This window comes from Bombus affinis, chromosome 6 (assembly GCF_024516045.1).
Source record: "Bombus affinis isolate iyBomAffi1 chromosome 6, iyBomAffi1.2, whole genome shotgun sequence".
Lineage (NCBI taxonomy): Eukaryota > Metazoa > Arthropoda > Insecta > Hymenoptera > Apidae > Bombus > Bombus affinis.
The window spans coordinates 10,132,094-10,152,616 of record NC_066349.1 but is presented as its reverse complement, the minus strand read 5'-3'; the positions used below and the strand labels follow the sequence as shown (position 1 = coordinate 10,152,616).

Here is a 20,523-nt window from a genome sequence, read left to right as displayed (position 1 = left end):
AGCTTCCTACTTTCAATTCCTGTTCCCTATCTCCGGCAAACTCGCAATTCGCAATTTACCTTCGTTCTCTGCAAATGTATATCCTTGACACGCGTGATGTTGCCTCCTCGGAGGCAAGTTGGTTTCTACATCAAAGAAGAAAGTTATCGTTCCACGATGGTCCCGTTACGTATCGCGGCACACGAGCCGCTTCTCGCGATTGCTTTTTCATGATTCGGCCGTGCGCTGGGAAAAAGACACGGCTGATGGTGGTGGTGGTGGTGGTGGTAGTGGTGGTGGTTCCCGCGAATGCGATGGAGCTATATTTACGAGCTACATGGCCCGGGCACATATTTACTCGGAGGCTCTTTCACAAAAATTTATTCGGCCGTCTCGCGGGGATGCGAGCTACTCCCTGCGGAGAGGATCGCTAGCGCGTTTATTCGCGTGCTTCTCCCTTCTTCCGAATTTCCACCACGCGAGCACCCGGCAGCATAAAGTTACGGGGCCGCTGTAAAACTAAGCTACGCTGCTCGGAGCTAAGTTTCAAAATACTTCCTTCGATGCATACACTGCCACTCGAAAATGTCGCAATATTTACTTATTTTTTTTTCTTTTTTTTTCTTTTGAAAGATGTATCTCATAATTACACTATTATGGATAAGTGAAATTGTTATAGTCTCGACTTACTTTCGCACGAGGAATTTCATTCTTTCTGTATGCGTCACGATTTGCGGGAATATGAAATTCGTACAAGCTATATTCTCTCTATACGGTATGAACAGTAAAATATATTATAGCCATGTTTTTAAATATTTCTTTGATGTTCGTGGTCCGATGATTCCATGAAAAGGTAGCAAACGTTCGAATTGCCAACTCGTCGTACTTTCGTTCCACAAATCGTGCAAAGGTGTCCGTGTACGTACGATAGCCAACGCGTATATATATATTTTTTATTATTATTTAATTTGTATTTTACAATTTGTCCAGCTGTACATTTGGTAAATTTTTCTAACCGTTATTGTAATTGTTAAATAACATGTGAATGGCTACCCCCAGTGGGATATCATCTTCGAGTTTGACTATTTTATTTCTTTAGCGAGGTCTATGGAGTGTTCTCTTTTTAGTCTTCTTTCTATAAGAGGTTTGCTCGCTTCGGCAGCCAGCTGGTGCTAACGCGTACGTGGAACCGTTTTCATCGAAAGGCTAAGCTGTAGCAAGTTACAGTTACCTTCGTTCCGTATCCTAAGTCCTACGAATGTCCGTGTTTCTGATAACAAATTTACGATAATACGAAGATAGAATTCTGTACGTTGCAATAACTCGATCGCGATATAATACTTCGTTTCTGATCTAACGTTAAGAAAGAAAAACTGACGGAAGCCAGCATTCACTGCGACTCGTAAAACGATCATCGGTCACGAAGCTAAGCTCACCTAAATTACACCGTGCTAGGTTCTAGCTTCTGATGGAAACGCACTCTATATACATACGTGCCCAAGCAAATATTTTTTAATTTAGCACAGCATGATTCAGCTTAATACTTTACCGACCGCTGCGATTCAACAGCATGCTCCCTGGCACCGGCTCTCTTTCGGTTTAGACTCTCCAATACCATTCTTTTCGTTCATCGCGAATGGTACGTTTTTTAAATTAGTATAAAACTGAGCAAGGTACCTTAGTACTAAATAACAAGTTACTGCTCAAATAATGAGAAAAATTGTCGGTGACAAAAGGCCGATTAATAGGCTATCGATCGGTAAGTGTCGGCGACAAAAAGCCGATTAATCGGTTATCGGTCGGTAAGTATCGGCGACGAAAACCGATTAATCGGCTATCGGTGGGTAAAGTATTAAGAGAGAATTCTGGCTGTTTAGCTGAATAGCTGCGAAAGAATGTAAGAATGTGTCGAGGACGAAGGCAAAGTATTAGGTTGTCCGGAAACTTTCTTTCTTTCGTTTTATAAGGAAATAATAGACGCACAACGTTTGTTGTTTCATATCAGTTTATTGAATTATGTACGGACGTAATAATAGAAATATAGCGAAATGGATCATACGTAATTCAATAAAATAATATAAAACGGAAATCGTTGCTCATCTATCATCACCTTATGAAACGAAAGAAACTTTTCGCACAACCTAATATTTGACAATTTCTACGTTCGCGTAGATGATTCGTCGCCGGCTTTGCTGTTCAGTTTCGTACGTTTCTCGATATATTGTAGCGTTTAGTCGAAAAATACGTCCGAGAATAAAGAAAGCGACCTTCGTTCGACACTTGACAATTCCACCTTCGTGGTCCTCTAATCTCCTAAATATGTCTAAGTTGTTCCCTATAATCCCCTGAAAGCATTTCCTTCTAGCCAGCGTACTTCTCCAACTATTCTCGTTAATAGATTAAAACGGAACATCTTACAGAACTGGGCTTCAACGCTTTAGTATGCTGGCGTTAAGTAATTTGTTTGCGAAGTGTGCTCGCTTAGATATTCCTGATATCTTCCGTATTTACGTGGACGTAGAACGTGAACTTCGTGAGAGTAACAGTTAGGCGCGGCGAGTTAACGATTCATACGTCGAGCGCAAAAATCCTGCAGTTTGCATCTTCTTCGTCCGCGGAACGGTGCTGTACGAAGGACGTAAGTTTCGAAGGATTAAAAACGAGTGAATAAAAGGTCGACGCTTGTTTTTCGAGACACCCGATTACATTTGCACGAGGAATTTCATTCTTTCTGTATGCGTCACGATTTGCGGAAATATGAAATTGATACAAGCTACATTCTCTCTATACGGTATAAACAGTAAAATATATTATAGCTATGTTTTTAAATATTTCATTGATGTTCGTGGTTCGGTGATTGCACGGTGACCTAGCTAAATACGATCGTCCGAATATTCGCTTTATTTATCGTTGTACGAGGAAATTTATAAAAATAAAATTAAAGGAAAGGATAGGTGTAACGGTGGGGAGAATCTTTCCTCAATTTTATTTTTAAACGGAATATTTTTAATCGGGACCGCGTATTTCTCTGCTCGCCAATCGACGTATTTGTCTTCTTTATTCTCATATCGGATACATAATAATTAATAATAATTTTATCGTTAATATTATCGTTAAAATATCGATAATGTTAACCGATATTGTTCTTCGTATAGAGGTACTAATATTATTCTCTGTACAAAAGTATTAAAAGTGGAACTACCGATAATTAACACGAAGCTATGACTACCAAAATTAGTAAAAATGACTGGTTTTTGAAAAAGACGTAATAATAGAATATTTGTATATTTATCGATTTATTACTTTTTTATAGAAACAATTCCATGTTATGTAGTATATTTTTCGTATTATTAATCCATCTGGGACTATGATCTCTAAACGAGGGTTGACACATTTATAAAATTGTAGAAACAGTCATTTTGACCGGTGTGGTATTTTAGTGTTAGCATCTAGCGATCGATCCGCAATTTTCCTGATAACTGATATCATCATATCGAATGATACGCAGTACAAATTTTAAAAACGTGTGGCAAGTTGTACAAAACGAGGAAACTGGGTAATTGGAGCTCGATAAACAGATTGCAGGACCCTTTTACACTTTGACAAGTACCAGTCGTTTTCACTAGTATTGGTACAAGTAGCCTCGATACAAAATTATTTTCAGTTTGGATACATAAAAACAAAATAAAATTCATTACATTATTCTTTTAGTCATCGTTGAGAAAGTTATTACATCATTGCGAAAAAAGATATAACATGAAGTAGGAATTTTAAAATAAAATTGTAAAACCAGTCAATTTGATTGATGTGGTAGTTCTAGTGTTAAGATAGTTGCGTTTAAAAATATTCCAATTAGCGTAACCTTGCTCCCACAAGCTTTCTCACATACAACGATAAATAATGCAGATATTTGAATCGAAAATTCGAAATTTAGTTGGGCCACGTTGCACACTCCGTCGATTGGCCCGTAAGGAGACGACGTCGAAATTGCAACCGGATAGAGGTCGGATGCGAACGAAAGTTTTCCAATAAATAACGTTTGCGTCGAACGGTTGTCTCCTTCTCGCGTTGCGCGTCGAAATATTGTAAAGAAATTCCGTGACAGCGATACGCGTCCCTTTCCTCTCGAATATTTATGAATTTTCAAAAGGCGAACGCTGCGCCACGTGGATACGAAGGAACGCGTCTATTTCGTTCCCTTTTCGCTCTTCTTCGTCGCTTTTGCTCGCTTGCCGATCACGAGCTCAATTTCTAACGATCCCGGGGTACACTGTGCTTTTTGTGCCAATTTATGGTCAACTTGGCCTGGTCGCCAACGTCCCAATTTAGCGGCGCGAGTGAATTTTCACGTTTCGAAAGAAGGAAACTTCAGCGAGAACCGCGTCCGAAGAGTTTCTCAATTACAAGTTCGATGACTTCGAGAAATTTGACGTACGGCGGTGGAGAAGCGTTTGCGCGTATCCTTATTTTCCAACGAAGCGTCTTTTCATCAGCTTCCATACGTTTCATTTTCGTAGTATGAAATTTTTATACTCGCACGAAAACGCTGTCGAATGATACGAAATTTAATACATCTACTTGATTTTAATTAATTAGTATGCAAATGCAAATACTCTTTGTAGCCATTGGGATACTGTTCGTTGGCTACGAAGATCGATATGCATAGAAAATCATGGGATACAGTCGAAGAATATATCGACGATTCTCAAGGTATCAGGCTCGACGATGCAACGCTGAAAAATAAGAAAACGACGAGAATCGATTCACCTAATTCATGAAACAGGGAACCACCCGTGGTTAACACATAGATTATCGCGATGACCCGCATTAGTAAATATTTTCGAACGATTAAAATCAGATAAATTTCGCGGACCAACAAATTTCCAACATTTTATTTATTATTATTTAATTTGTACTTTACAATTCGATCAGCTGGACATTCGGTAAATTTTTCTACCTTAATTGCTAAATAACATGTGGATGGCTACCCCTAGCGGGATATCATCTTCGTCCAACAACACGAACCATTCAGATTAAACTGTTGGAAGAAAAAGAAGAAACACTCGTTGCGAAGTATGATCTCATAGTTCGCTGGCAAAGACGATGTAATATTTCGTAAGAATTAAATGTTGTAGTATAGTATATTATATACAGGGTGGTTGGTAACTGGTGGTACAAGCTGAAAGGGGATGATTCTACGCGAAAAAAGAAGTCGAAAATATAGAGTAAAAATTTTTCGTTTGAGGCTTTGTTTTCGAGAAAATCGACTTTGAATTTTCGGTCGGTACGCGTCCACTTTATCACGTCTCCTTATAACGGATCTCACTGTAGATCGTTGTCTCGATGGATATTATCGCAGTTTAAGTTTGTTTTTGCCGTAACGGAAAATTAGGAATACATAATGAAATAATATGAATAATAATATTAATATTACTATTATAACGAGACGTGATAAAGTGCACGCGTACCGAGGGAAAATTCAAAGTCGATTTTCTCGAAAACAAAGCCTCAAACGAAAAATTTTTATTCTATATTTTCGACTTCTTTTTTCACATAGAGTCACACCCCCTTTCCGCTTGTACCACCAGTTACCAACCACCCTGTATATTATACACACATATTTTCCATATATATATATCGTTATGATTATCGTTAGGTTTAGGGGCGTGTAACGAATCTTCATTGGGACTAACCATCGTTGTTGTACAATAGAGAATATATTTACTGGTATAAATAATGATTTTTGCAAAGTTTGACAAATAACCGTGGTGATTAGACACTCGAGATTTTAATGACAATGTTCTTAGGTTCAATAACGAATCCACGGTCAACGGGCCAACTCTTTCTTAAACGTAGAATATATTTTGAAGCGCAACGTAACGTTTGCTGTGACACTCGGTATAATACTGCACGTAAAGACGATGTGAAAACTCTTCAAGGTGATCGCAAGAATAAAAGACCGATGGAAATTCTTCTCCTTACGATCGCGTTTGTTCGTTGCCGGGGATATTGGCCAGGGATGCCAACAAAATTCCAGCCGCCTTTGCTAGGTAGACCCGCGTAGAGCTGATTGCTCCTGCCCGGGGTTTGATTGTTAATACAACGTGTGTCCCATAATATTGGCACTTCTCTGTTAGGTAAAAACGTCCATCCTCTAACCGTGGCTACGTTCAGCGACCAGTTGTGTCACCTCGAGCCCGAGCCCACCGTCACAAATCTCGGGCAAACATAATCGGATTGAATCATAACAACCACTTCTAAGTTTCCTTATTTAAGTACAGCTATAATAAATAGTCTAGAATAAAGTATCGGGGATCTTACCAAAAATTCCAAAAGAAAGGCCCCGATGTCCTTTCATCTCCGACATATATATATATTAGGTCGTCCAAAAAGTTTCTTTCGTTTTATAAGGAAATAATGGATGCAAATTTTCCGTTTTATACCATTTTATCGAATTAATTACGTATGATCCATTTTGTTCTATCAAGTTAAAGATCACAACGTTTTGTCCTTTTCGGACAACCTAACATATATATATATCTCAAGCTATCGTTTCCAGGAGAAAATATACAGTGGCTAGAAAAATTAGACGCTATATTTGTACGTATTTTTATTTTCCAATGAAACTTTTTATCAGTTTGCACGCGTTCACGTAAATACGCGAATGCTACGATAAATACAATCAGCGAGCGGATACGTTTTGTAACCACGGTACAGAATTCAGCTCAGAACAGTGAACGCGTTAAGAATTTTATCTGACAAAACGGTCTATTCAAGCAACCTAATAATCTGCAAGCAAAAAGGGAACTCTGCTCGCGATGATCCTCTTACATGACAAAGAGCCTGGCCTGAAACAGCCTATATAGCCCGGCACTCTCTATCTATCCTTTTCTTTCTGAAACCGCTGCATAGGACGCGAGGCAAAGAGCAGGGCCGTTAAAGTTTGGAAAAACGACACCGCCGGAAGAGGAAACGCTCCGGCTCGGTTATTACTCTCCATTTCCCAAAGCGTTTCTTCCTCGCCAACCGCACGGATGTTTCATGTTGTCAGGTGACTCTACTTCCTGTCGTCGTGCATACTTTAAAATCGACAACATTTCGCTGTATCGGAAATTCCACGCCGCAAACATATCCGTCCACGTTTTACCACATTACGAGGTTCAAAGGTTGTAAGTTGCCTTTCACTTAGGCTATCGAAGGTTATCTATATAATTCTTTTTGTTTATCGCAGAGCTGTTATAATAAAACTATCGTGCAAGTATCGTATAGGAGAACAGCTACTAGTTTTTGATTAAATTTCTCTCGCATCGTCTTTGCGTTTTATTCTTCTCTGTTTATAAAGGACTTTTTCTTTTTCTTTTTTTTTTTTTGATACGGAGAAATTATTCTCAGTTTTGGAAATTTCATTAGCGTATTATTCTATAAATATCGCGTAGTATCGGGAAAGTTCCCTTTTGATGTTGACATAGTGATGGTTTTCAGGATACGGCTCTTCTGTATCTTTGTCAGTGTCCTTATCAGCGTCTTTGTATTCCGCGCTTCCCTGTTTTGCAGTCTGCAGTTTTGGGAATTTTCTCGGACCATTATTCCATGAATACCACGTGGTATCGGATTCTAAGTTTCCTGTTTGATATAGAAGAATTGCCATTGGTTTCTTCGATCGTCCGTGTTCTACATAGCCCTGTTCAGAAGTCTGTGGATTCCCGCTTGCGCGACAGAATTATTCTCAGTTTTGGGAATTTTGTTCGCCTGTTGTTCTATAAACGTCACGTAGTATCGGCGAAGTTTCCCTTTTATTTGGAATATGGTTTGCAGGATTCTTCCACTGTCTTTGTATTCTCTTTCCTCCCGTTTCAAAGTCCGTGCATTCCTCTTTCCACGAGGGAATTATTCTCAGTTTGGAGAATTCTGTTAGAATAGTATTCTATAAATATCACGTAACATCGGATAACTTTCCTTCTCGCGCGAAATCGCCGTGGTTTCGATGGGATCGCCATGGGATTCGATCGTTCCGTTATCTTCGCGCTCCACTTCTCTCCTTAACCCGTTAACTGCGGAATTTAGTTTCGAAAATCCCTTACGGGGTGCGCGAATAAAATCACACAACGACGAGTATACACGTCGAACGCAGACCAAATGTTACACATTTTACAAAAGAAGTAAAGCGAAACGAGAAACGACTATATTCCAATTCGATAAAACGTTAACGATTCATAGTTGAGAAAGGTGTGGTGGACGGTGAGACGTATTGTTGGTTAAATTAATAACGAGACGAGTTCGTTCGATAAACTATATTTACAGATATTTTAAAATGTAGAATACAGAGTTAATCGCAAGCGTTGCTCGCTTCATGATATTCGTTGTAAGATTTGTTGGAGTTTAATCTTAAAGTTAAGATAAATAATCTGTGGAATACGCAATGTTTATGTTGAAATAATATTAGGTGATATTTATTAAACAGAATTACAGAACCAAATGTATTTAAAATACAAGTGAGTGATATGGTATAATTAACAAAATGTGCAAGTAAAGAATTTATGGATTGTTGACAGTTGGCCAGTTACTCTCAGATTGACTGTAGGTAGTGGCCCATGGTCCCTTAAAGATTTTGAACCCCACTCTCTATACAGTAGCGAGTATGACCTGTGTAAATGTCCTGTTCAAATGCCTGTGTAGGTGTCTGTATAACATTATTTGTGTCAATGTGTGTAATATCGTTGTATCCTAACAAGATTGCGCGATATTGCGGTTGTTTATTCGACCATTCGCGGAGAGACGCGATCGCGAGAAAGCACGTCAACGGGAGTCGTAAATTCCCTTTACGATTAAATAATCGACGCCACGAACTGATCGATCCCCTTATTTCTGTTATGACAATAGAGGGTGGTTCAATTGAGTATACATTGAATTAACAGGTATAAATTAATGTTTATTCCAACAACTTTGTAAAGAAGATTGTTAGACTGGTGTTTATGTCCAAGTTAAGTAAGTGATTGATCTGAGGGTAGAAACCCGATAAAGATATATGTTGACTATTCTAACGATGAAGAGTAAGTTTAGTGACGATGCTGTGTCGGGGGAAAGCTAATGACGGGTGTGTCTAGCGCACGGGACCATCGTATTTGTTGATGACAATTTGAGTTAGGAAAGTGAGGGCAATAGACATTGCTTCTGATTAGATAACAAGAAGGTTGCTGGACTAGGAAGGGTCTTGGCCACCCTCGATAGAAAGTTGCTAGTGGGGAGCATCATACGTGCTAGCCAACCCGTAGTAGCCAATAATCTTTAGAAAACGATTTAGAAGGACCTTGGCTATGAAAATGTCAAGATTTATGGTGGGTCCTTAAGACTATTGAGAGTACGTAGTAAGGATGTAGACCTTTGGATACTATTTTGCTTGCGGTGTGTAGCCTGGTTTAGATAGAGAGTCGGCCGACGTAAAGCGTTACTGATATTAATTATTGTTATGCTGATTCGTTATACTTATTCTGTGTCTGGAAGACATGGGGGTCGTCTACTTACACTGGTCGAGGAGGGTACCGAAAGGTTTGAGAACTTGTCACCGGTTGTAGTTTGCACGTAGCAGCGAAATTGCTTTGTCCAGAGTTTGTTTATTACATTATGTACGTCGTACAGTGTTAATCTCCTCTGTGGCAGAACAACTATGTGAAGCATCTCGTATCGAAACGTCCTAAGACGCAAATGCAGCTACAAAGACATGAGATGGAGATAGTTGTAAATGATAGTGCAATAATGCTATTGCTGGTGTAGAAGACCGAGTTTGGTTCTGCTGCTGGTGTAGATGTCGTCGCTGCTGTGGTATTGCTGTATTTTATTCTCCTTTAAGAATCGTGGAAAGAAAAATCGGTCGCCGGGATTTGAACCAGAGTCCCGAACGTTCGTAACCCGAGGCGCTGATCACTGCGCTGTCGTCGTCCAACGCTGGTTGGTGTCGCCCGGTGGTATTTGCTGTCGAGTGGCACCGCGGGTATTGTTATTAAAAACTTAAAAATTACCACGAAACAATGAAGGAAAGTACAGGAAACAATTCGAGGAATAGCCGATGTACGCAGCGAAATACACAAATGAGATGGATCGAGAAAAATAATCAACTGAATTTACAAAAAGCAATACGTTATACGCAGCGTAACCGACGTACCAAAGAGAATAATCAAATGATCAAACTTTATTTATAAAATACACAACAGTTTTACTGAAAGTACAAAGGAAACGTACCACTAAATGTTATTTATATTACGTTTTGCTAAAAGTCTGAGTTTCTATGGTAAATGGTAATCTTTCTATTTTACACGACGAGTATACGCGTCGAACGCGTTTGTCTGATTAAACTTTACATCCCTTTCTTTGCCTTTAATTTCGTGCATTTTTGTTGATAGAATTCTTCGTTTATCTATAACGATATCGCGTTATTAAAGTTACGTTTCGTTATTAAATCGATCAACATGGATAAATAATAACATATAAACAATATACGTAGCGTATCGCATCGCGTTTACCATGATACAATATCCAGTATATTATATTTAATATGTAGGTTGCATTATAGGCTTGGACTGGTGGAGGGTGGAAGGGTGGAAAAAAGTGCACCCTCGGTGGCAGCCAGTGACGTAAGAGGCTGCAGCCAGCGACCGGCAGATAAAGGGGATGATGTAAGAACAGGGCTGGAATAAGACATTCGCGCACCCCTCTAACGATCCTTCTTTGTTCGTTATCAATCCGTTATCTGGATTGGACGTTCACTCGTCTGTCCTAGATATTTTAGACGATTCTCCTTTTTCAGGAATTCTTTGTTCTTCGAAATATCGTGTTACGTTCGATACGCTTTCGATACGCGTTATATTACATTTACGTTTTCTTCAACGAGTAAGCGAGTCAAATTTGACGAAGATGGTGTACTTTGCGATGAAGAAACCATCGCGAGTATATCAATTAATTCCATTAGAATCCCACGCGAAGGAAAAAGAAATTATGTTCGAACTTGAACGCAGCAGCCGATTAAAAATTTCTCCAACTTATTATCTCGTTATATTTGGTTCGAAATTATGGGGGAAAAGTTGCTCGTTGATCTACTTGCCTTCCCTTTATGTTCCAGCAGAAAACCGATAATATTTACGTAACACCGTAAGTAAAATGCTACGCGCGGTTCTCACCTCTGCTAGCCAGTCGCCGTACAAGAAAATTAATATGACGATCATAAAGCGAGCTTGATGCATCATTATCTGCGTTCCATAATTATTTCCTTTATAATTATTCGCGATACATCGTACAATTAATATGTACTATACATCGAGTAACATTTTCGTGTTACGTATCGTAATTATTTCCAGAGCAAACGGAGGTAAATTACACGAAGAATGAAAAATTAATATCCATCGACTCGCGCACGTATTTTCTCATCGAACGACCGCTCTCCTGAAAATTCACTCACGTTACTCGCTATGTATACGCGTTTGACACACGCTCTCGATTACATCCGCGTAATTTTCGGGATATCGTTAAACCATGTTAAAAGTATTGGTAAATGGCCGTGTTCAAAAGTATCCGGATACTTGCTGATCTTTGACAACACGCGTCTCAACCACAAAATTACGAACTAATCGACTTTATTCTGTCTAATCGTCCTAACTACTTGTAATTGAATTTCACGCGATCCTATCGATTAGGAAAACTCAACATGCAGTCGATAAAAGTGGCGTTTATAACCGTCAGACATCGATCTGAACCACTTTATTATTAGCAGGTTCTTGTCTTTGCTCTCTTTCATTTCGCAATCGAAGATCACAGGAGGAAAACGCGGTCACTGTATTTTTCTGATTTTCCGATGTCGATGATTAACGACGTAAACATCCGCAGGCCAATGACCAATCTGTACTCGTTTTTCAAACTCAGACGCAAGTGTTTGGATATTTAGCAACGATAGTCCGAGTGTCTCCGTCGCTGGTTGATTTTCGCCTGCGTGCCGTTTCTTTTACAAACTTAATTATCGCTGGCTACAGTGTGTCGTCTTTTAAGCAAAAGTGTTCCGTGTCATTTGCGACGCGTTTAAACCAATCGAGCGAACGATCGCTCTCTTGCCGCTCTCTACTAAAAATAAAAGATAAAATTGCGAATGTTTGCATTCGTTCGGTGAATGAACGAGCAAATGATTTCACGGCGCATTCTCGTAAATGTTTGGTTAAGTTCGAACGACAGTTTCGTTCGTCGTGAAGAGGGTGGAAAGGAGAAATGTAGATCGCTCGTCGAAAAGGAGATAAAAACGTGATATCACTTTCTCCTTCTAACGGGCATTTTCTTCGCCCATGAAAAAGAAAACAGAGCTTCGCTATTTATTTCCATCTGTTTTCCAACGAAACACATTTTCGCAACAATGTATCCGCCGTCTATAGCTTTTAAGGAGTGTGCTCGGTCGATCGAGATTACCGTCAATATTACTGTCAATATTTAAGCTTCTCAACATTATCGTACGTAGGAAACTGTCCATACTAGACGATCGATATATATATATTGATAATACAATATCGAGAGTCTTAAATACCGACAACAACATCGACGATATAACGTCGATCGTCGTGAACGCTGCTTTACGTTTATCGCGAAGACACAGCCGAGCAGGGGACGTTGGTATTTTCGGTTTATCGAATTTCATTGGAATGGCAGAAAGAGCGACGATACTCGTTCGATTCGTTTAAATCTTAAACGCTTCCTTTACGCTTCCTCTAATCTTACCGCTGCAACCCCCAAAGTCCGAAATTCAGCTTCGATCGAACACGCATCGTTCCCCCTCCAACTTCTCCCTTTGTGACGTTCATTGTTCTCGCCGGGAATCTTCGGCCAATTCGAAAGTTCCTCTCGAAACTGTCCCGAACCGATGTGACGGGACGAGGCGGAGGTCGATCGCGGCTCCGTCACTGACAAACTGAGAAGCACAGATAAGAAGAGGGTGTGCGGGGCGGTGGAATCGTATGTAGGTCGTACTGTCAGTGCCACGACCCGGTTTCGTCGCATTCCTGTTACGTCCCACCCCCGCAGACCCAGAATCCATCCCCGAAACCAACGTCCTGCGTCACCTCGGCCGGTCTGCAAATCCCTAAATACATTTCACCCTCCCCAACCCTCTCTCTCTCTGTCTCTCTTCCCTTCGTTCTCACGACCATGTTATAACGCCGTATTATTCTCGCGACACACCCCCTTTCACTGATGAGTTCTCGCCGAGCCTTTTTTCCTTCATCCAGCGAATTATTACCGAGGGTGGAAATCACGTTTTGGGAGGAGCGGAACCGTAACGACGCAAAGGGCGGATAAACGGCGGAGATTTGGTTTTTAAGGGCTCGTTGTTGGTGATATGGAAGATACGGTTTGTCAGTTTGTTGGTTTCAACCATTCCGTGGTTTCTTTCTTGGCTTTTTGTTTGAATAGCGGCGGAAGTAGGTAATTGTAGCTCTAGGTAATAGGGAAACGTTGCTGCGATGTGTCACAGGTTAGATTAATACTGTATTGTGGTTGGTTAATTGGTTATATTTAATGCACGTAGGCAGTGCTGCAGTTGGAACGCACGTTACAGACCAGATAGAAGATGATACGTGTTCAGTATTCCTGACAGGTAGTGATTTTCCTAATAACATTTCCCTTGATATTCCTAAACAATGGTGCGAATATTTTAACTATCGTCTTCAGGGCGTTTAATTGGAATTATAGGCTCTGCGATGATAGGGAGTTCCAATGTTTAAATTGTATTTATTGGAAGAGGAAGAAAGATGTAGGTTCCAAAATGTAGGCGTTCGAAAGTGCCGAAGATCGCGGATAATTTATAACAGATATTTCTTTTTTCTTTTTGGGAAATTCGATTTTGATTAACTTTGAACCGATTCGCTCGAATTACTGGAGAATCTTTGCCACAGCAGTCTCTTCGATCGTCGTTAAGATCGTCTGGCCTATAGAAAGTCTGTAATTCGCGGTTCGATAATTTCGTCAACTTCGAAAATCGAAGGAAGACGGTCTACACCAGATTTGCTTATTAACAAGGAGAGAAAAAAGTTTGTGAATAGAAAAGCACACACGATCGAACGAAATCCGATAAAGCAGTGATTAAGCAAAGTGTACGTACACTCGAACCGAATTTCACTGTACGAGGAATCGGAAATAGAACGCCGAGAGTTAAGTCGCCCTAAAACTTGCCGTTCCTCGGCAAATTTTTCCCCCGCAAAATTGTTCGTTGAAAATCAGCGACCCACATCGGCTGGAGGACTCGGCGCGATCGCGTGATCCTCCCGGTTCATGAAATAATCATCGAAGAATTCTCGCGGCATATCTCTCGGCTCTTCACAGCGGAGTAATTATCCCCAGTAATTATTCAAATTGGATATCGCGAAACGATTGGCCGACACGGTTGGAGCACGACGCCTATTCGCGCTCGTTGTCGCGAGCTAATTCGAGCACCCAGCTGAATTTCTTTTCCTCCCCGCGTCCTCTTCGTTTCTCCTTCCTCTGAATATTGCTCGGCGGGACACTCGAAACCAACCGAAAGCCGAGTGTTTCGTCCCTTAGAACGCGGCGCATCTGTCGCCGGCAATTATCCGAAATAATTACTCGAATCGTATATCGCGGACTAATTACTCGAAACAGTCGTCGACATATAATTTCAACGCGTTTAATCATCCTTCGTTCACGATGGATTTTTTAAAATCCTGCAATACGCTATTCTCGCCTCTTACAGACCTTTTCTCTTCTTTCGCGATCCTTTCAGGATATTTGCTAAATATTTTGCCAACGACTATCGCTGGTATTTCGCCGATAATTAGCGAGCACGATATCTGCCGCGTTAGCTTCTCTCGGAGCGAGTCAGCATTTTTATCGCGTTGCTCGTTGGCCCTGGAAAAATGTAGAAGCCGCGCCAGTTGAAAAATCGTGTTTAACCCGTTAACTGCGTTCGACGTGTATACTCGTCATTGCGTCATTGATTTTAACTGCGCACCTCGTAAGGGATTTTTGAAACTAAACTTCACAGTTGACGAGTTAAAACAGTTTGTCGAATAATCTCGTCCACAGTTTCGTTCCATGTACTTAGCCCTTTTTCTAGTCGTGCAAACGCTACAAGCTACGCAAGCTTCCACTTTCCAAATGCAGTGCGAAGAGATTCGACGAGTTTCTATAACGTTAAAACGATCGATGGAGTTGGGAAATTATTTTGAAAAGCTTTGATCGAGGGACGGGGTGCGAATGACGAAGCGGAGGAAAGGGAAAAGTAATTTATCGCCGTATATTCTCGGTTCGATTCTCAGACACTAAACTCATTACGCTGGAAGCACACGCGTATCACGAGTTGGTATCAGCAACTCGTCGCAGCCGGCGCTCCGCATTTGCATTTGTAGAATCCACTCAGACGCGTGTTTCGCGCAGAATCACTCCAAACAACCATTCAATCCGTCCAACGCGAACCCGGCCACTTGTCACCCTCGCCGAAAAGAATCCAATAACAAACACGCGTCAAACAGCCTCTCGTGGATCGAAAGGAACGTCGTTCCGAACATTCTTTTTCATCCCATAATTAGTAGCAAGGTAATAAAATGTGAAAACGCGATATTAAAATTGCGAAATAATATTTTTTAGCCACGCTGTCCTTCTCTCACGATCTGAAACTCTCACTTGAAACAGATGTTACATTTCGATAGATATTATAGTAACACATTCTAATATAATTTCTAATATAATTTATAACGTATTTCAATCTTACGATTTTTGGCTATTTCGCGTTCTTCGCGAATAAAATGTGTTGGCATTGCGAAAGAAGATATATCTAAGGAGATAGAAATTTGCAAAAGGCGGAGCAACAGCAGCATCGATAAATAAACTGTAGAAAAGTTGAAAGTTCGATGAAACGAGATTCACCAAGTACCCTAATAGTCGAACGTAGTATAAATTCAGATTAGACTGTGATAATTTCAATCGCGTCGCGGAGCAAGCGCGCGGTCTGAGATAGCAGCGACCAATTCTACTGAGAAACGTTTCCTCGCGATAACCGTGCGAGTTACATTAACAATAACCAGATGCTACGCAGAATTAAAGAAAAAGTTGTTTCCTGTGGATTTTGGATATACAGAGTGTCGGAGAAACTCGGGACAAAACTTACGCTATTTGTTAATGAGGTCAGGTGGATAAAGAAAGTTCGCCTAAACTTATATCGAAGAGTTGTAAGCGTTCGAAAATTTTTCTTAATTGTTCGTTTGGTATTTGCAAGAAATGTTCGAAATTTCTCTCTTCTGCAAGAATGCAGCTTCGAAATCTATCGAATATTCCTGTTGTCGTAGAAATTTGTGGTAGTAAACGTATCTTGGATACAGTCCCGAAGCTGGTTTTCCTTTTCCATCACATTTTCATAAACCAAGAACGACTTTCCTGGAAATCCTTGGACTCTTCAGTCTTTAATAAACTCATCTTACATGCATCTTATCGTTAATAAACTCTTTGATAAAGTATTTTCTGACACAACATGTTTATTTACGTAATATTTTTCACCTACTTGATCTTATTAACACATATCGATCTATGTTTCCTGGTTTTCTCGTACACCCGGTATTACTCCGTTATATTATGTACTTTTGTTTATTGCTCAATATCCACTCCTGATACGATAGATATTACAATACAAAATTACGTAATGTTTCGCGTATATCAACGATTAACAATTACAAATTTTAACCATATAAATGTGCACGTTGAAAGGATTAAAAATTTCAATCGTCCTTTCTATCAAATATCACGAACATTATCAAAAATTATTGAGATATGTAAAATTTTGTGTGCTAGACTAGATTAGCCGCGTAGTAGTGACATATGGTACGTATGTGAATATAAGTGTGTGGATGTATGTGTGCGCACAGCGTCTCGAAAAACAGATGAATGTAACCGTTCCGTTGGCAGTGTGGTATAGAAGATGATGAAACGCGTGCAAATGTATATCGACGAAGATCCTGGAAATCGTTTATTAAGGGAAGGGGCTAAGGTTAATTCGTACAAAATAAGGCATGTTTTTGTGAATTATTTGTGACGACACAGTTAAAATTTCTTTATTAAGACCAATAGTACATTAAAGTATGACATTCGAAGAATATTGTACAAAATTTTCACGGAGAAATATTAAAAATTACGGCAATGGCAGCAATTATTCGGACGTGTCTCGGAAAATAGGTAGAATTGCGGTGCCCCTGATAACTTGGTGTTGGATCATCCGAAATCAAAAAATCAAAGTTCATTCGTTAGGTAACAGTTTTCCCCAGGTAACGGTGGGAGGGTTTTTCGAAATTTCAATTTTTCACTTTTTTGGAACACTTTGAAGCGAAAATTCGCGGCTAATTTTCCCTTCAAAGTGTTCCAAAAAAGTGAAAAATTGAAATTTTAATAAACAGATTTTAACTGTGTCGTCAGAAATAATTCACAAAAACATGCCTTATTTTGTACGAATTAACCTTAGCCCCCCCCCCCTTAAATAGATCTAAAATTATTTAATATGAATTCTAAGCGTAACCTTAGTGTTCCTTTACTTTTATTTCGGCAATTAAGATTCACAATTCTCAAGAAAAATGAATGAAAATTAGACGATCCGGTGGCGCTTTCGCGTATAATAATCGAAAAAATTCATTCCGCAACGACGGAAGCTTGAGATTATTTTTTGATCCTTGGGAAACTGCGACGAGGACGGTGTTCCATGTCTGGTAAGCCGGTCTGGGATCCCGTAGCCGGTGTTATCCTGTCGCAGGATGTCCGCGTGAGAGACGCGACGCGCTGAATATTCAAGATCCTAGCGAGCGTTTGCCCGAATTTGAATAGCTGGCAGGTCGTTCACAGACCCGTGGTAATCGGAAGATTTCGCGCGTGTATGCGAATGCACACGCGCGTTTGGACTTTCCTTTCATCGTCAGAGGTATTTCCCTTTTTTCGTTCGATGTGTTAACCCACGCTGCCAAAGTTACGTCGAAATTTAAAGATAGAGAGAAAAGAAAGCAAGAGAACGAATAAAATTATCGTACAATAGTTCTCGCTTTGCGGATTCTTTCGAGCTTTCTGATATTTGCTTTAACACGTTGATCGATGACGGTGATCATCATCCGGTGAGCCACGTTCTATTAGATCTTTTAGAACGATACGTTTATACGAAGCGAGATAAGTTTTATGGATTAACAAATTTTCAACAATTCGGGCTATTTGTCTTCCGATGAAATTTATCGAGATTCTACGTGTCACTGTTCTTTGAAATTTCATAAGATCGTAGAATCTTACGTGGACGAAGTTGTGACGAACAAATATCAAACGAATTCCTGGCATTCCTCTTTGTACGTACGATATTAAAAACCAGAATTTCGTAATATGTTATCAATACTTTGCTTCGATATCTAATCGCTCTAAATTCGTTTAAAAGAGAAATACAATCGAGCGATCCACATATGTAAATGTGTGATTGGCGTAAGGAATGGAAATTGGCGATACAGCTCTTGTAAATCGAAACTCCACGCAATGGTATTAAACTTCGTATACTTGAAATTCAGTTTCCTCAATTTACGAACTAATGATACATAGAACAGCGAAGAACTAGAGCGACGAATTGATTGGGAAAAATAGCAAGTGAAATAACGAACCGACCCTTGACAGTTTAAGTTCATCTTCTAGAAAATCCGTTTTTTGTTCGCGTCTCGTGAAACTTTCGAATAAAATGCAGCAACTTCCTGACAAGTTGAAGGGATCTTAAAAATGGCGCAAGGAGAAATAGATTGGCGAGTGTCTGGGAAATTACTGTAATGAGCAAAAGTGGACGCGCACTGTCTGGGACGGACTAACTCTTTTAAGATTCGATCAAATGTCTTGATTCTTTTTTTTTTTTTTTTTTTTTTTTTAATTAAGAAAGGCTCGGGTAGTAAATTTGTAGAAAATCACCTGTACTTTTTTCTTCGTGATTCCGACTAATTGTGCTTTATTCAACAATTTTTTGCACGCCATGTACGACACTGATCTTCCAACTTGTCAAAGAAAAAGGGAAAAAAAAGGAAGAAAAAAAGGGAACACTGTAATTGTTTGGTCTAATTTAAACAAAGTTATTCCTGTCTTAAGGTATTCGTCGCGTAGATTGGTTTTCCTAAAATTCCTTTGAAACTTCGTCGATACGCTGTTTAGTATACTATCTATACGTAATTCAATCTTTACAGAGCTTAAATGGAAAGCTCTACCTAAATGGACATATTCATCTTCAGAGTTGAAAGTTTTAGCGTGTAATCTTCGTAGCAAGCCGCTGCAAAAACTGGTTTTTGATTAATTATGGAAAAGCCCCTCTTAAAAAAGTTGTTAAGGAAACTACGTCGCGTAAAATGGCTAGAAGATTTTTTTCTAAAGAAGAACTCTGCTCCGGCATCACCGTTTTCGAATAAAAGTAATATAAAATGCGTCGTATCGGTAATTTATCGGCGGCTTTGAGCAAAACTCACCCGAATCGCCGTAAACTCTTTCGCATTTATAACAGAAAATAAGAATAAAACGTATAACAAAAAGAAACACGTCGTAGACAATTTTTACGTAAAAATTCCTCATGCCATACATGATATGTCATCGAACATTCGTAACAATTTTGATGATGGACGACTATTTGAGTAAAATACCGTTATAGTTCAAGTTTTAAAAAGACAAGCACGCAAAAGATAATGGTATTCATTCGAAGAATGAGAAAATTATGCGACATATATATCGTAGATATAAACATTATCTATGCTTATAAGCCAGAGCAAACAAACACGCACAATTAAAAAATTTCCTTAAAATATCAAGATATACTTTATGTTTAAGTATAAGTTACCATGTATGTAAATATGAACCCGGAATTTTTGTATAGAAAATACACGTTTATTGTATGAGAATGATTGAAAATATTTTATTCGAAGTATTGCCCATCGCTAGCTATACATTTTTCCCACCTGTCTGGCAATTGGTGGATGCCACGCCAAAAAAACTGTCGCTCTTTTGAGGCAAACCAGTCATCGAGCCATTTTCGTACATTTTCGTAAGAAGCGAAGTGCTGGTCAGAAAGTGCGTGTCCCATCGATGCAAATAAATAGTAATCGGACGGAGCCAAGTCTGGTGAGTAAGCCGCGTGCGAAAGTATTTCCCAACCGAACGCTTCGATCGTTTCCTTGACCGGTTTTGCTGTATGCGATGGTGCATTATCACGAAGCAAAATTACTTTGTGTTGCCTTTTTTGATATTCTGGTCGTTTTTCACGCAAAGCTTGATTCAAATCGATCGTTTGTTGTCGGTAGCGCTCGGTATTAACGATTTCGCCAGGTTTTAACAGCTCATAATAGATCACACCCTTCTGATCCACGTTCTTCGTTCCTCGCGTCAAAATTACCACTTCTGAATTTTGTAAACCACTCAAAGCACTGTGATTTACCAAGAGCATGCTCACCGTGAGCTTCGACGAGCATTCGATGCGATCCTGCAGCAGTTTTCTTCAAATGGTAACAGAAAATCAATGCTGTCCGCAAA

The 20,523-nt window shown here is 39.7% G+C and overlaps 1 long non-coding RNA gene and 1 pseudogene across 1 annotated transcript in view; both read right to left on the bottom strand.

Annotated features, from left to right (window-relative positions):
- Positions 1 to 20,523, bottom strand: part of LOC126918072 (uncharacterized) — a 195,045-nt gene that overhangs the window by 1,969 nt on the left and 172,553 nt on the right. The window lies entirely within an intron of this gene.
- LOC126918046 (uncharacterized) overlaps positions 1 to 20,523 on the bottom strand; it is a 254,831-nt pseudogene that overhangs the window by 90,622 nt on the left and 143,686 nt on the right.